Source organism: Eleutherodactylus coqui, chromosome 10, assembly GCF_035609145.1.
Source record: "Eleutherodactylus coqui strain aEleCoq1 chromosome 10, aEleCoq1.hap1, whole genome shotgun sequence".
NCBI classification, from domain to species: Eukaryota; Metazoa; Chordata; class Amphibia; order Anura; family Eleutherodactylidae; genus Eleutherodactylus; species Eleutherodactylus coqui.
The window spans coordinates 121,622,818-121,640,965 of NC_089846.1; positions in this window are offsets into that span (position 1 = coordinate 121,622,818).

Consider the following 18,148-nt stretch of genomic DNA (forward strand, 5'->3'; position numbering starts at 1 on the left):
GCTCATCTCTAATGGGAACCTTAGGGTACCTCTACATTGGACAACTATTGGGTTCATAAGCATCCAACAGTTATGCGCTGGACAGCGCTGCACTGCTCCGGCCCGTTTCTAATGAAACGCGGCTAGGAGCAGATTTTTCGGGCGATTTTTCGGCGCGGTCACGCGATTTGCGGATGCGCATCCGTCATGCGATCTGCAAATCGCGGCAAAAAACGCCTGTGTGACCGAGGCCTTAAAGTAAGCTAAAAATTATGTACAAGGCAAATAAAGCATTTATATAAGTTGTATTGTGAGAAATATGATGAACACAGAACTTGCACACATGTTAAAATATAAAGAAAAATATGGAAAGAGGGGAGGATATCTAAAGAAGAATATAATGCGGTCTGCAGAAACTGTAGGGTGAGTGTCAGAAAAGCTAAAGCTAATAATGAATTGAGGCTTGCAACAGAGGCCAAAAGCAATAAAAAAGGATTTGGGGAATATGTCAAAAGCAAAAGAAAAGTCAAAGATGATATTGGATGCTTACAAGATGAAAATGGTGAATTGCTTAAGAAGAATGATCTTGAGAAGGCTGAACTTTTAAATTTCTATTTTGTATCTGTTTTCTCTCAGAAAGTAGATGGAACATCAACTGATCTTCCCTGTGCTATTAGGAGAATAAAAGAATGCAGGCTATCTGTAAGCAGAGAGATGGTGAGGGAACACTTAGCTAACTTAAATGAATTCAAGTCTCAAGGTCCAGATAAATTACATCCTAGGATACTAAAGGAAGCAGCGGAGGTAATTGCTGAACCACTCGCAATAATCTTTAAAAAATCCTGGAGAACAGGAGAAATCCCAAAAGATTGGAAAAGGGCAAATGTTGTTCCTATCTTCAAAAAAGGGAAGAAGGTGGATCCAGGAAACTACAGGCCTGTGAGCCTGACTTCTATACCGGGAAAGATCTTTGGGCAAATTATTAAACAGCATGTGTGCAAGTACTTGGATAAAAATTGAGTAATTAACCAGAGCCAGCATGGGTTTGTAATAAACAAGTCATGCCAGACAAATCTAATTTCCTTTTATGACAGAATCACCGACTGGGGTGATCAGGAAAATGCAGTAGATATAGTATATCTTGACTTTAGCAAAGCATTTGATAAAGTATCTCATACCATACTTATTGAAAAAATGACAAAATATGGGATTGACAAGGCAACTGTTAGGTGGATTCACAACTGGCTGAGTGATCATACTCAAAGAGGGGTCATAAATCGCTGCACATTCAAGTGGAAGAATGTACCAAGTGGGGTACCACAAGTCTCTGTCCTAGGCCCAGTGTTGTTCTGCATTTTTATAAATGATCTGGAACAGGGAACTGATGAGAAACTGATCAAATTTGCTGATGACACAAAGCTGGGACGGATAGCTAACACTAGGGAAGAGAGAGTATTCAAAAAGATCTAGAAAAGCTTGAACAGTGGGTGGCGACTAACAGAATGGTATTTAACAAGCAGAAATGCAAAGTCCTACATCTGGGCAAGAAAAATTAAAAAAGCGCATACAGAATGGGAGAAATTGGACTAAGCAGCAGCGCATGTGAAGACTTGGATATACTAATAGATCATAGATTGAGCATGAGTCCACAATATGATGTAGCAGCCAAAAAGGCAAACACAATTCTGGGATGTATTAAGAGAAGCATAGAGTCTAGATCACATCAGGTCATTATCCCCCCTTAACTCTTCCTTAGTCAGATCTCATCTATAATATTGTGTCCAGTTCTGGCACCCCACTTTAAAAAAGACATAGACAAACTGGAGCAAGTTCAGAGAAGAGTTACCAAGATGGTGAGCAGCTGCAAATCATGTTCTTTGAGGAAGGATGTTAAAGGATGTGGGAATGTTTAGCTTGCAAAAAAAGGCTGAGAGGAGACTTAATAGCTGTCTACAAATATCTGGAGGGCTGTCAGAGTGCAGAGGGATCAGCCGTATTTTCATTTGCACAAGGAAAGTCTAGAAGCAATAAGATAAACCTGAAAGGGAGGAGACACATTAGATATTAGAAAAAACTTCTGTCAATGGAAGTGTTCAAACAAAAGCTGGACAAATATCTGTCTGGGATGATTTAGTGAATCCTGCACTGTGCAGGGGGTTGGACCCGATGACCCTGAAGGTCCCTTCCAACTCTACCATTCTATGATTCTATGAAATGCCTCCTCTGTCAAGGGATTCTTTTAGTGCAAGCAGCCACGAGCTTGAGTATTTTGATAGCAGAAGAAGGAAACCAGAATCAGAATCTAGAATCAGGATGACACACACACAGGTGCAAAGATAATAGTCCAATAAAATATTATAAAATCACTGAGGTGAGAGAAAAAACACAAAGACATTACTCACTGAAAAAGGAGCAATTAATGTACCAGCTGACATACTGCAGGGCAGGCACAATCGCCATTAACCCTAGTAGAATGCAGCTTGCCAGACTTCAATATGAAGGAGCTATTTGTTGTGGGCAGACTACTGTGCAGTCACTCAACTCAACCCAGTGCCAATTGTGGGAGGGTGACTGCAAACAAATATAATCTGCATATTAGTTCCTCCATATTGAAGTCTGCATTATTGGCTACTTTTTAAACAAAATACTATACATCTTAATTAATCTAATGAATGTTGGGGAACTAGGGCCCCATTTTTCAAAATGAGCATCATGTTAACTCTAGTTTACTTAAAAAATAAAGGATCCCAAATTCTGCTGCTGGATTTTGGTTTTGACTCCTAAGAAATTTGTTAAAAGTATACAAAAAATAGTATGTTTTTTTAAAATTTTAATTATGCCGAACGGAGCAGGAAAGCGGAAACCCCGATGGCGGTGTGAAGCCACCTGTAGACAGATTTGATAAACAAATAATCATTTTCATAGTTTTTCTTGACAATTAATTGCCAGTATTGTAAAACAATTAGGGCTAAGACAAACCAGACATACATAGAGACAGAGAACAGAGATGGTCAGCGTGGGTAGATAAAAAGGTAGTAGTACCCAAACTAAACTTGTAGATACTTGAGACTAGGTGGTCGCTAATATGATGCGAGATGATCTTAGATTGTGACAGTAACAATCATTGATTGTTCCCTTTAGAGGATGACTGTCACTTAATTTATCTAGGCAGTGATAGGTCTTGATCTGAAAACTACTCTACCTCTACATAGAGCTTGGGAATCAATTATCATCTCAATTGATATCCCTGATGCCAATTTTCATTCATTCTGTCATCTACTATCTCTCACTAGTCCATGGACAATATATACTAAGGTTATATTATCCTTTCTGAACCTGTGTTCTACATTCTACCTGTGAGCTCTTTTATACTATCACACCAACGATAGCTGACAGAGGCTACCTAACTCTGTTGTGTCTCAGACCACCACTGTGGCACTTTTTGAGACTATATTCTCTCTTTTTGCCAAAAGATATCAGTATGGCAAAATATCTTTGATGATACTGTCAACTCTAATTGACTAAAAACTCATTTAACCGCTCCTGATGAACTACTATCTACCCTGGTAGGGAAACGCGTTGAGCGTCAACTAATCCATCTGCGAGGACTACTCTCCTTCTCAAGTGGTTATGAGGTTATGATACCCCCAGAAAACTGAGGAGACACCATTACCTCCCCAGTTAGACGGGTCCTTGAGTTTCTAAAAAATACCTAAAATTTGAGATCTTCATCTACTTTTGGCGTTACTCTTATCATCTAGATATTGGTGTGGGTCGCTTCTTAAATATATGAGATCCTTGGATTTTTCTTTTTACATCTTCAATACTGAAGTCCAGCGCTGCTGACCTTTGAATTTAGTCAGCCTCTGCTGTCATTCGAATTATTGTCAACACCACGCTCTTTGAGGGTAATTTTACCTATGTGGTGAGTGGCTTATGAATTGTTGCTTGGTATCGCACCTAGCCACATAAACCACATACCTCTAATTTTGGAGCTTGAGCTCTGTTGACTACTGAATGAATTTATCCTGTGACACTTAAGTAATCTATACTCCACATGTATGTGTAGCTTACGTATCAATGATTGTTACTGTCACAATCTAAGATCATCTCGCATCATATTAGCGACCACCTAGTCTCAAGTATCTAGAAGTTTAGTTTGGGTACTACTACCTTTTTATCTACCCACGCTGACCATCTCTGTTCTCTGTCTCTATGTATGTCTGGTTTGTCTTAGCCCTAATTGTTTTATAAATATTCTTAAATAAAAGTTATATTTTAGTTGTCTTATACTGTGAAGGGTTTCGATTTGATTATTGAGACAAATTCTGCCCCTGCGATTCTTTAATTGCCAGTATTGACAACATCTATTCTCCTTATAATATGTAAAGTATATGTCATTTCTGTACGACTTGCGGTATTGGGTAATCTAAATACATTTCAACCAAAACTATTGAATATAAAAATGTTATTTGTGTAATTGTAATGTAAACAGATTGTGCTAGAACTGCAGCCTTGAGAAATGTTCTCTCTCGCTATGTACAAATTTCAAGGTTTTGTGTAGCGAGAGGGTTAGAGTGTTCAACTTCAACCAAAACAATCTAATGTGACTACATTTTGTCAAGAGTATGTTAAATGTATTAACTCATCAGTGCCCGTGTTACTGCACGACAAAGACGGCCGCACTGCAGGTGCTGATGACTCTCCGCATCACCGGAAGAAAGAACACATGACCAGCAATGGAGCCTGTTTTTTTTTTTTAATCCATAAGCAGACCAAGTCTTCATTGGCCACTGCTTTGCTGCTTTTTGCACCCAGTTTGAGCTCTATCAATTCAGCTTTCCATTTGGTTTTCTTAGGATCCATGTCCAAAGCAGCCACTCTGCCAGTACTTTACTGGCCGGGGCTTCCTCTCCCACACTTCTTATTCTGCTCCTATAAGCTGCAAGGTAGCATCTCAATTCCAGCCCATCTATTGCATGTAGTAACCATCATTGTCCACATGTCCCTGTTACTAGAGCAGACAAATGCCTACTGATAGGCAATGTATTGCAAAGGTGCTGAAAGGGAGAGCCCTATGGTAGTCACTTCAAACTTGATTTTCAGTGCTAAAACAAAAATTTTTTTTTGCTAATATACTACAAGATTGATGAAACACACATAGATTAGTTGAGCAGTGTCCATTTAAACACCCAATTGTGCGGGCTGACAGGCAAATTTCTTGCTACTTCTTGCAGGCATCTCCATGACCACATATTCTTATTCTTACTACTTCTTATTACTCTCTTCAATAGTTTTAAGTGTAACTTTTTCCTATTTATCTACATGGTATAACTATAAGTGTACTTCCAGCAGAATTATAACAGCTTTATTATTTTACATTAAAGGGTTAACCTAAAATTTTCATGGAAAAGGGGATAACTTTACTATCAGTGGGAGTTTCAGCACTGAGACTCAGAACGATCCGGAAAATGAGGGTCCTGTGTGTCCCTTTCTCTTTACTACGAGGATGCTTCTGCCACCTGCAATGACATCACCTGCATGCCACTCCATTCCTTTCAATGTAGCTGACAGAAATTGCCAAGCACTTGTAAATTGGCAGTAGCATTGAAGGTGAATGGATCGACACTGAGCATGTACTGCCATCACACCCATCAATCTTCTCATCACTGCTGGGGGGATTACAGTAAGCCTGTAGTGAGGGTCAAAGTGAGACATAGGACCCCCATTCTTGGGATCGTTGGAGGTCTCAGCGGTAATATGGGCTAACTTTAGATTTTGGGATAAACCCCTTTAATTTAATAGGAAATATCCAAACTGATTGATGATGCATTAATGCAATTTGCTAGTTATATATTTTGCAGATGCAAATATTTGATGTGCTGTGTCTAGGGAGCAATTTACTAACAGTGGATGCATCAACATAACAACTACAATACGTATCTATCACATATTTCTTGTTTATGACAAATGGAATAAAGCAACAGGAGTAAGCCTGATCACATTCTACTTTACTATGTCTGCATGTAAGTTAAATCTGTCAGTCTTATATTGTAATCCGCCCACATGTTCTATGTATAGTACATCTTACGATAGAATCACCTGTTTCACTGTAACAATTTATATAATGGATCCTCTTAACAATGAATATAAGTATATTACGCATAGTGTGCTTATATACGTTGGCATATGAATCATTTTCTTTTTTAAACCGTTAAACAATTTCATCAGTCAACGTGTTATGTGTCATTTATAAGTGCTTTATATATAACAGTTCTGATTATACTACCTTGTTAGTAACTGTGCACAATCTATTAAATGCATGACCCACTACTATTCTCCATTAATCCAGATTAAATTTATAGTATTGTTGTAGAAATCTAACTTTATTATTATTTTCATTTTAACTTTAACCCCTTAAGAACGCAGCTATTTTTTATTTATTTTCATCTTCACTTTTTGAAAATCATTTTTATTTTTTGGTCAACATATCTGCATATTCATTGCATTGGAAACTGTAGTTTTATTGGAACCACTTTGACGGATGGGAGAGGGGTTGTGATTTGTGACTACTGTGAAGTTTTGTCCGTATAGAAACGGCTGTAACTTCTGTAGGGTCCAGACTATGGCTAAGCATTCTTTTTTGACTGTGGCGTATGCCACCTCTCTAGGACCTTCCAGATGAGGTAAAGCACCTCACCCTTTGTGTTTACCTGGCTGAGAACAGTGCCAAGGCCATAAGCGCTGGCATCACTCTACAGCACAAGCCTCCTGATGAAGTCTGGGGCATGCAGGACCAGAGTGCTGGAAAGAGCAGTTGTAAGGGCTGCGAATGACTGCTCACAATCTGAGTTCCAGCTCACCATCTGAGGAAGTTTTTTCTTTTTCAGGTTGGTGAGGGGCTTGACCACTGTAGTTGGGTACAAACTTTCGGGAGTACCTGGCGGTACCCAAGAAGTATATGACCGGCTTCTCGGTTTTGGTGCTGAGCCAGGCCCAGATAGTGTCTACCTTTCCTGGGCTCTGGCTTCAGTGTTCCCCTGCCTACACGGTGCCATAGGTACTGCACCTCTTGCATGGCGATCTGGCACTTCCTAGGCTTGATGGTGAGGCATGTTGCCTGGATCTGCCTGAGCACCTATTCCAGATGATCCTCCTAAGTGGGGCTGTAAATGGCAATTTTATCTTAGAATGGGATGGCATACTCCCCTTGCCCCTCAAGCAGTTGATCCACAAAGTGCTGGAAAGTATCCAGATCATTCTTCATGCCAAAGGGCATTACCTTTGACTCGTAGAATCCAAATGGTGGGTTGAAAGCTGACCTCTCTTGTGCCTCCCATGTCATGGCTATTTGCCAATACCTATGACTCAAATCCATTATGGTGATGTACCGGGCACTCTCCAGTGCATTCAACAGTTCATCAATGTGAGGCATCAGATAAGCGTTGGACACCATGATTGCATTCAACCTCCTGTAGTACACACAGAACCAGGTTGTCCAGTCCTTTTTAGGCACCAGGACTACAAGGGAGGTCCATACACTCTGGGACTTCTGAATGATGCCCAAGCACACCATCTCATCAATCTCTTGATTCATATCTGCCTCATTTCTAGTGAAACCTGATAGGTGGACTGACTCACTGGGGAGGGGTTCCCAGTGTCCACACAGTGGACTGCCAACTGGGTCATCCCTGGTTTCCCTGTAAAGGTGGGTAGGAAGGGAAGCCTGGCCTTCTGCAACTGGGACCACTGGTCCATGGAAACTGCAGATTGAACTCAACATCTTCAGTGGATCCGCTCATCTAGGCTGTGGCCAGCAAATCTATCAAGATCTCTGTCTCACCACCCACGGGTATACTGCATACCAGCAGGACACATGCCCCCCATTCATGATGAGCTTCCATCGTGTTGACGTGGAAGACTCTCTGATTCCTGCAGGTGTGGTCGATTGTGACCAGGTAGTTCACAGCATTGAGCCACTGGTGCATGATATATGGACCTTCCTAAGCAGCCTGAAGCTTGTTTTGGGTCAGTGGGACTAAGACCCAGAACTTCTGACCCACCTCGTACATTTTCTACCTGGCATTCTGATCATAGCATTGCTTCTGGCTGGCTTGGGTTTGCTCCATATTCTCGTGTATGAACTGCGTCAACACCTGAATCTTATTGCACAGACGCACGACAAAGTCAATGATGGGCACACTAGAGGTGGGCACTTTTCCTTCCCAGGCTTCTCTTAGCAGAATCAGAGGTCCTCGTACATGCCTCCTGTACAGGAGCTCAAAGGGTCAGAAACCCGTTGAGGCCTGAGGTACCCCTCTGTAGGTAAGGGAGATAATGCTTCCAGTTCCAGAGCATTACTGTATGAAATAAACTGTAGATATGGAGGAGGGCTTCAACCATTAAAAATAATAACTTTATTGATTTAAATGCATACATCTAACAGGTCAACAGCCCACTGTCTGGCCGAAATGCGTTCAGTGTAAAGAACAAGCAGCAGACAGCTCTGTGCGCTTTTCTGCAGCCCAGGTTGGTATTTAAGGTAGTTTCTGTATTGATTTTAATGTGCGTTCTCTGTATTTTACCCATTATTGAAGCGAAACATTTATTTGCAGAAAAAAAAGCTGCGTCCAGATGTTAGTTGTAGGTGAACTGAGAATTAGGAAGATTCACCACAAGTAGTGTATTTTTTTCTCATATTTTTGCATCCATTGTGTTTTTTCAAATCACTGCATGCTCTGATTATGGTGATTTCTTTCAGGTGTTTCCCATAGGCTTATCTCTAGAAAAAATGTTAAAAACCACAAACAAAGAACTTATGAACCCTAAAGAGACCACCGTGTCATGCTGAGATGTGTGGGGTATCAGTCCGATCCCCCTTCTCTATGGTTAATTATTTCTTATTTTTTAGGGCTCGGTCACACAGGCTCCGATCCACCCGTGTTTCTGGATGATAAGATGGCCGCACTGCGGTTCGGACGACTCTTTGCACCGGCCAAGAAAAGAACATATGGCTGGCAATGGAGCCGGTCATGCAGAGATTCGTCCGCACGTCCAGAAACACGGGTGGATCGGCGCCCGTGTGACTGAGCCCTCATTCAGTTTGGCTGACCATGCTTTGTGCACTTTATATATGGTTTTGTTTATTTCAGTGTTGGTTGTGTAACTTTATACCTAGGCTGACTATGCTTTGTGTACTCCATATGCGGCTTATATGCTCATTACTAGTCTTACATCTGTATATTTCGGTCAGCATTCTTTCCTTTAGGGCATTTTCACATGGGCGTGACTTAGTCCCGTTATGCGGCTGTGATACTCACGGTTGCATAACAGGACGAAACAAAAACTTTGATTTCAATGGTTTCATTTTCACTAGCAGTATTCTTGCCATTTAATAGTATGGACGAGAAAAGAGAGGACTTGCGGAAAAGATAGGGCAGGACATATCTTCCTGTTATTTTTTTTCAACTTGCACGCACTATCACAAAGTTTGAAAAGTCCAAGAAGAAAACCTGTTCAAGAGCAACTACACTCCCTAGTGGCAAGCATACTTGCACATATGGCCATGTCTTTTGCCCTTATACTGGGTTATCTACATTCCTAGGATATGAGTTATTTGTATTTTTTTATTGGTAATACGTTGTGCAGGTTGTATAATATGTGCCTGGGTCCAGATATTTAACATGTTTTAGAGCATTTCCACCAAGTGTGAACATAACCGAAGTTGTTCTTGTTCTCACATATATACTTTCTGTCTGTGCCCGCCCTTTACTGTTAAATCAATAATTTTATATATGACCAAAAAGCACCCCCCGAAGAGTGCCTGTAAAAATGCAGGCATCATTAAAAAATCACGTGGGATTGTTCTAGCATTTTAGCATCCTCCTCCGGAAAAAAAAGAAGTGACAGAAAAAAGAGTGTAGTTCCGAGCTGTTAACAGGCGTCAGTTATAGAGATGAGCGAGCATACTCGCTAAGGGCAATTACTTGAGCGAGTATTGTCCGTAGCGAGTACCTGCCCGCTCGGAAGAAAAGATTCGGTGCTGGCATGGGTGAGCGGTGAGTTGCGGGAGTGAGCAGGGGGGAGCAGGGGGAGAGAGGGAGAGAGAGATCTCCCCTCCGTTCCCCCCGCTCTCCCTCGCCCCCCCCCCCACGGCACCCGAATCTTTGCTCCCGAGCGGGCAGGTACTCGCTAAGGACAATGCTCGCTCGAGTAATTGCCCTTAGCAAGTATGCTCGCTCATCTCTAGTCAGTTATCATACTTTCTGGATTATCAAGCACTAGGTTGAAAGAATTAAGATAATGATTAGAGATGAGCGAACGTACTCGTCCGAGCTTGATACTCGTTCGAGTATTAGCATGTTCGAGATGCTCGTTACTCGTAACGAGTACCACGCGATGTTCGGGTCACTTTCACTTTCCTCTCTGAGACGTTAGCGCGCTTTTCTGGCCAATTGAAAGACAGGGAAGGCATTACAACTTCCCCCTGCGACGTTCAAGCCCTATACCACCCCCTGCAGTGAGTGGCTGGGGAGATCAGGTGTCACCCGAGTATAAAAATCGGCCCCTCCCGCGGCTCGCCTCAGATGCGTTGTGAGATAGCTGAGGGACAGTGCTGTTGGTGCCGGAGCTGCTATAGGGAGAGTGTTAGGAGTTAGTGTAGGCTTCAAGAACCCCAACGGTCCTTCTTAGGGCCACATCTAACCGTGTGCAGTAGTGTGGAGGCTGCTTTTAGCAGTGTTGCACTTTTTTTTTTTTTGGTATATCGGCCGTGCAGAGCATTGCGCCCTGCAGTAATACTCCAGGGATAGAATTGGCAGGGCCAGAAGACATATATTATAGATTGAATATACGCAGTGGTCCTTTAGAAAAAAACATTTGAAAAAAATCTATTTGGCCTGCCTGTCACTCTGCTCAGTGTTCTGGGTCCGTGTCTGCTGGGGGTAGTAGTTCTCCAAATAAATACGCAGCCAGCTAAGTGTTACAGCAGGCTTGCGCCAAATTATTTCCTGGCTCTGAAATCACCGGTCTGTTGCAGTTAATAACAGTGCAACACTGCAGTTCCGTGACACACACATCAGGGACAGAATTGTGTAGGCAGGGCCAGAAGACATATTATAGATTGAATATACGCAGTGGTCCTTTAGAAAAAAATATTTGGAAAAAATCTATTTGGCCAGCCTGTCACTCTGCTCAGTGTTCTGGGTCCGTGTCTGCTGGGGGTAGTATTTCTCCAAATAAATACGCAGCCAGCTAAGTGTTACAGCAGGCTTGCGCCAAATTATTTCCTGGCGTTCCGTAAGCGAACTCTGCCTCCAATCACAGGCCAATAAGCGGCACATTTAATTACAGTGTTGTGTTTCTGCATTCCTGGTAATACAGCATGCTGAGGGGTAGGGGTAGGCCTAGAGGACGTGGGCGCGGCCGAGGACGCGGAGGCCCTAGTCAGGGTGTGGGCACAGGCCGAGCTCCAGATCCAGGTGTATGGCAGCCGACTGCTGCGGGATTAGGAGAGAGGCACGTTTCTGGCGTCCCCACATTCATAGCACATTTAATGGGTCCACGCGGTAGACCTTTATTAGAAAATGAGCAGTGTGAGCAGGTCCTGTCGTGGATGGCAGAAAGTGCTTCCAGCAACCTATCGTCCACCCAGAGTTCTGCGCCGTCCACTGCTGCAACTCAGAATCCTCTGGCTGCTGCTCCTCCTTCCTCCCAGCCTCCTCACTCCATGAAAATGAGACATTCTGAGGAGCGGGCAGACTCCCAGGAACTGTTCTCAGGCCCCTGCTCAGATTGGGCAGCAGTGGTTCCTCTCCCACCAGAGGAGTTTATTGTGACTGATGCCCAACCATTCGAAAGTTCCCGGGGTCCGGGGGATGAGGCTGGGGACTTCCGGAAAGTGTCTCAAGACCTTTCAGTGGGTGAGGAGGCCGATGACGATGAGACACAGTTGTCTATCAGTGAGGTAGTAGTAAGGGGATTAAGTCCGAGGGAGGAGAGCACCGAGGATTCTGAGGAAGAGCAGCAGGACAATGAGGTGACTGACTCCACCTGGTTTGCTACGCCTACTGAGGACAGGTCTTCAGAGGGGGAGGCAAGGGCAGCAGCAGGGCAGGTTGGAAGAGGCAGTGCGGTGTCCAGGGGTAGAGGCAGGGCCAGACCGAATAATCCACCAACTGTTTCCAAAGCGCCCCCTCGCGCCATGCCACCCTGCAGAGGCCGAGGTGCTCAAAGGTCTGGCAGTTTTTCACTGAGAGTGCAGACGACCGACGAACAGTGGTGTGCAACCTTTGTCGCGCCAAGATCAGCCGGGGAGCCACCACCAGCAGCCTCACCACCACCAGCATGCGCAGACATATGATGGCCAAGCACCCCACAAGGTGGGACGAAGGCCGTTCACCGCCTCCGGTTTGCACCGCTGCCTCTCCCCCTGTTCCCCAACCTGCCACTGAGATCCAACCCCCCTCTGAGGATACAGGCACTACCGTCTCCTGGCCTGCACCCACACCCTCACCTCCGCTGTCCTCGGCCCCATCCAGCAATGTCTGTCAGTGCAGCGTCCAGCCGTCGCTAGCGTAAGTGTTTGAGCGCAAGCGCAAGTACGCCGCCACGCACCCGCACGCTCAAGAGTTAAACGTGCACGTAGCCAAATTTATCAGCCTGGAGATGCTGCCGTATAGGGTTGTGGAAACGGAGTCCTTCAAAAGTATGATGGCGGCGGCGGCCCCGCGTTACTCAGTTCCCAGTCGCCACTACTTTTCCCGATGTGCCGTCCCAGCCCTGCACGACCACGTCTCCCGCAACATTGTACGCGCCCTCACCAACGCGGTTACTGCCAAGGTCCACTTAACAACGGACACGTGGACAAGCACAGGCGGGCAGGGCCACTATATCTCCCTGACGGCACATTGGGTGAATTTAGTGGAGGCTGGGACAGAGTCAGAGCCTGGGACCGCTCACGTCCTACCCACCCCCAGAATTGCGGGCCACAGCTCGGTGGTGGTATCTGCGGCGGTGTATGCTTCCTCCACTAAACCACCCTCCTCCTCCTCCTCCTCCTCCTCCTCCTCCAACGCAACCTCTGTCTCGCAATCAAGGTGTGTCAGCAGCAGCAGCACGTCGGCAGCAGTCGGTGTCGCACGTCGTGGCAGCACAGCGGTGGGCAAGCGTCAGCAGGCCGTGCTGAAACTACTCAGCTTAGGAGATAGGAGGCACACGGCCCATGAACTGCTGCAGGGTCTGACAGAGCAGACCGACCGATGGCTTGTGCCGCTGAGCCTCCAACCGGGCATGGTCGTGTGTGACAACGGCCGTAACCTGGTGGCAGCTCTGCAGCTCGGCAGCCTCACGCACGTGCCATGCCTGGCCCACGTCTTTAATTTGGTGGTTCAGCGCTTTCTGAAAAGCTACCCACGCTTGTCAGACCTGCTCGGAAAGGTGCGCCGGCTCTGCGCACATTTCCGCAAGTCCCACACGGACGCTGCCACCCTGCGGACCCTGCAACATCGGTTTAATCTGCCAGTGTACCGACTGCTGTGCGACGTGCCCACACGGTGGAACTCTACGCTCCACATGTTGGCCAGGCTCTATGAGCAGCATAGAGCTATAGTGGAATACCAACTCCAACATGGGCGGCGCAGTGGGAGTCAGCCTCCTCAATTATTTTCAGAAGAGTGGACCTGGTTGGCAGACATCTGCCAGGTCCTTCGAAACTTTGAGGAGTCTACCCAGGTGGTGAGCGGCGATGCTGCAATCATTAGCGTCACCATTCCTCTTTTATGCCTCTTGAGAAGTTCCCTGCAAAGCATAAAGGCAGACGCTTTGCACTCGGAAACAGAGCCGGGGGAAGACAGTATGTCGCTGGATAGTCAGAGCACCCTCCTGTCTATATCTCAGCGTGGTGAGGAGGAGGAGGAGGAGCATGAGGAGGATGAGGAGGGGGACGACACAGCTTGGCCCACTGGTGAGGGTACACATGCTGCTGGCCTGTCATCCTTTCAGCGTGTATGGCCTGAGGAGGAGGAGGAGGAGGAGGATCCTGCAAGTGATCTTCCTAGTGAGGACAGCCATGTGTTGCGTACAGGTACCCTGGCACACATGGCTGACTTCATGTTAGGATGCCTTTCTCGTGACCCTCGCGTTACACGCATTCTGGCCACTACGGATTACTGGGTGTACACACTGCTCGACCCACGGTATAAGGAGAACCTTTCCACTCTCATACCCGAAGAGGAAAGGGGTTCGAGAGTGTTGCTATACCACAGGACCCTGGCGGACAAACTGATGGTAAAATTCCCATACGACAGCGCTAGTGGCCGAAGGCGCAGTTCCGAGGGCCAGGTAGCAGGGGAGGCGCGGAGATCAGGCAGCATGTACAGCACAGGCAGGCCAACACTCTTTAAGGCCCTTGACAGCTTTATGGCTCCCCAGCAAGACTGTGTCACCGCTCCCCAGTCACGGCTGAGTTGGCGGGAGCACTGTAAAAGGATGGTGAGGGAGTACGTAGCCGATCGCACGACCGTCCTCCGTGACGCCTCTGCCCCCTACAACTACTGGGTGTTGAAGCTGGACACGTGGCCTGAACTCGCGCTGTATGCCCTGGAGGTGCTTGCTTGTCCTGCGGCTAGCGTCTTGTCAGAGAGGGTGTTTAGTGCGGCTGGGGGAATCATCACAGATAAGCGTACCCGCCTGTCAACCGACAGTGCCGACAGGCTAACAGTCATCAAGATGAACAAAGCCTGGATTTCCCCAGACTTCTCTTCTCCACCAGCGGACAGCAGCGATACCTAAGCAATACGTAGGCTGCACCCGCGGATGGAAGCATCGTTCTGTATCCCCATCAAAAACGGGGACCTTTTCGCTTCATCAATCTGTGTATAATATTCCTCCTCCTCCTCCTGCTCCTCCTTCTGAAACCTTACATAATCACGCCGAACGGGCAATTTTTCTTAGGCCCACAAGGCTCAGTCATATAATTTTTCTAAACAATTTTTATACGTTTCAATGCTCATTAAAGCGTTGAAACTTTCACCTCCACCAATTTTTATTTTAACTGGGCTGCCTCCTGGCCTAGTTACCAATTAAGCCACATTAACCAAAGCGATTAATGGGTTTCACCTGCCCTCTTGGTTGGCCATGGCCAATTTTTCTGATGTACATTAGTACTGTTGATACAGCAATTTTTGTGGGTCCTCGCCTACAGTGTAATCAAATGAATTTTTAGCCCACCTGCATTACAGCTGACGTTACATCCGCTGTGTTGGGCAATGCAATGGGATATATTTATGTACCGCCGGTAGGTTCCAGGGAGTCACCCATGCTGTGGGTCCACAGGGAGTTGTAAATGCATCTGTTTCCACTTCTAAAGAACCCCAGTCTGACTGGGCCATGCAGTGTGGGCCGAAGCCCACCTGCATTAAACATGACATTACTACCTCAGCTGTGTTGGGCAATGCAATGGGATATATTTATGTACCGCCGGTGGCTTCCTGGCACCCACCCATGCTGTGGGTCCACAGGGAGTTGTAAATGCATCTGTTTCCACTTCTAAAGAACCCCAGTCTGACTGGGGCTTGCAGTGTGGGCCAAAGCCCACCTGCATTAAACATGACATTACTACCTCAGCTGTGATGGACACTGCAATGGGATATATTTATGTACCGCCGGTGGGTTCCAGGGAGCCACCCATGCTGTGGGTCCACAGGGAGTTGTAAATGCATCTGTTTCCACTTCTAAAGAACCCCAGTCTGACTGGGGCATGCAGTGTGGGCCGAAGCCCACCTGCATTAAACATGACATTACTACCTCAGCTGTGTTGGGCAATGTAATGGGATATATTTATGTACCGCCGGTGGGTTCCAGGGAGCCACCCATGCTGTGGGTCCACAGGGAGTTGTAAATGCATCTGTTTCCACTTCTAAAGAACCCCAGTCTGACTGGGGCATGCAGTGTGGGCCGAAGCCCACCTGCATTAAACATGACATTACTACCTCAGCTGTGATGGGCACTGCAATGGGATATTTTTATGTACTGCCGGTGGGTTCCAGGGAGCCACCCATGCTGTGGGTGCACACGGAATTCCCATTGCGGAGTTGTACCTGCCTGTGACTATTTATAAAAAACCGCGGTCTGACTGGGGCGTGCAGACACCTTGACAGAATGAATAGTGTGTGGCACATAGGTTCCCCATTGCTATGCCCACGTGTGCAGCTCCAGATGGAGGTGGCACAGGATTGGATTTCTCATTGCTTCTGTACAGCATTGTGGGCTATCGCCCCGCCCCTTTTAAAGAGGGTCGCTGCCTAGCCGTGCCAACCCTCTGCAGTGTGTGCCTGCTTTTCCTGTGACAGACGCACTTATAAATAGACATGAGGGTGGCGTGGCATGAGGGCAGCTGAAGGCTGGGCAGGCACAGTTTGGTGTGCGCTGTGGACACTGGGTCGTGGGGGGGGGGGGAATTGGCAGCATGTAACCCAGGAGAAGTGGCAGCGGAGTGTCATCCAGGCAGTGATTGTGCTTTGTTGGAGGTAGTGTGGTGCTTAGCTAAGGTATGCATTGCTAATGAGGGCTTTTCAGAAGTAAAAATTGTTGGGAGGGGGGGGGGGGCACTCTTGCCGCTATTGTGGCTTAATAGTGGGACCTGTGAACTTGATATGCAGCCCAACATGTTGCCCCTCGCCTGCCCTATCCGTTTCTGTGTTGTTCCCATCACTTTCTTGAATTGCCCCGATTTTCACAAATGAAAACCTTAGCGAGCATCGGCGATATACAAAAATGCTTGAGTCGCCCATTGACTTCAATGGGGTTCGTTACTCGAAACGAACCCTCGAGCATCGCGAAAAATTCGTCTCAAGTAACGAGCACCCGAGCATTTTGGTGCTCGCTCATCTCTAATAATGATTTGTTGCTAAATCAAAACAAAAAGAACATTGAGCGAATGAAAGTGAATAAAGGAAAAATATTCCAGCATTTTGTTTTCCGAAGATCTAAATTTCTAAATGTTCATATAATGCACTTATTTATTTGCTTTTCGAGTTTCTCTGAGAAGAATGACAAGCTGAAATTCATTTTCAGACTACATTTTATGGTGTGTAATAGTGATGTTCATCCAGCCGCATACCTTAACAGCGAAGCAAGAATGAAGTTGGGAACTTTGCTACTGACTGAGAAACTATTTCTCAGTCAAAAAGTGTTTGCGCTATAAACAGAAAACACATCGCAAGCAATAAAACCAAGATAATCATAATACATTATTAATATTCATTTGATTTCCTACAGCAAAATTGTGAACATTTACAAGATTTAGAGCATAGCAGCAGTAAATTCCTTTTCTCGTTAGAAATGTGGTTTGTCTGTTGAAGCAAATCTGGCTGTTAAGAGCTTAGAGGTGAAATTGGTAGATTTAATAGCTAATGTGAAGTTCATAAAAGTAAGAGTTTCTTTACACCTCGCTGACAAAAAGATTCCATATTTGTAATGATGTGAAAACAGTTGGTGAAGCAAACCTCTGCTAACAAGAGATATATGCAAAGTGCTGTAATCACGGCAGGATTTTCCATATTCATATGCATCGTTGGTGCTGTCAAGAAGACATATAATAGGTCCCCAGTGGTCATCTCTGACATGAAGCAAACAATCCTGTGTTTCCTTTTCTAAAGCAGCAATTTAGCACCAAACTGGATTTAACATTATGATATACGGTATAATCTTTGTGTTTTGTGTCCACAGAATTATGTAGCAATGTGAAAGAAACATAGAAAACAAAAACATATACAAATAGAAATGGATACAAAATGTGTATCTTGGCTGGAAGAAACTTGATAACTAATTTAAACTTGTAACATTATGAGCATTCAGATTATTTTATATAGTAACTGCACTTTTTAAAAACTGTTAATCATCAGAGCTGCATAATGGGACAAAATGAAACCATAGCTCTGAGGCCCAATGCACACGGGCGTATTTTTGCATTGCGGAATCCATGGCGAGCGGAAATCAATTGTGAATGTCCTATTCCAGCACAGACAGCTTCCACTGAAGTCAATGAAAGCCGTCCGATCTGCGGCCCTTCTGCAATGACATTGCGGAAGGGTAGCGGATTCCATGTCATTGCTAGGCAAATTTCTGTACTGCATATATCTGACGGCTCACTGTGTGGACTATCCACAGC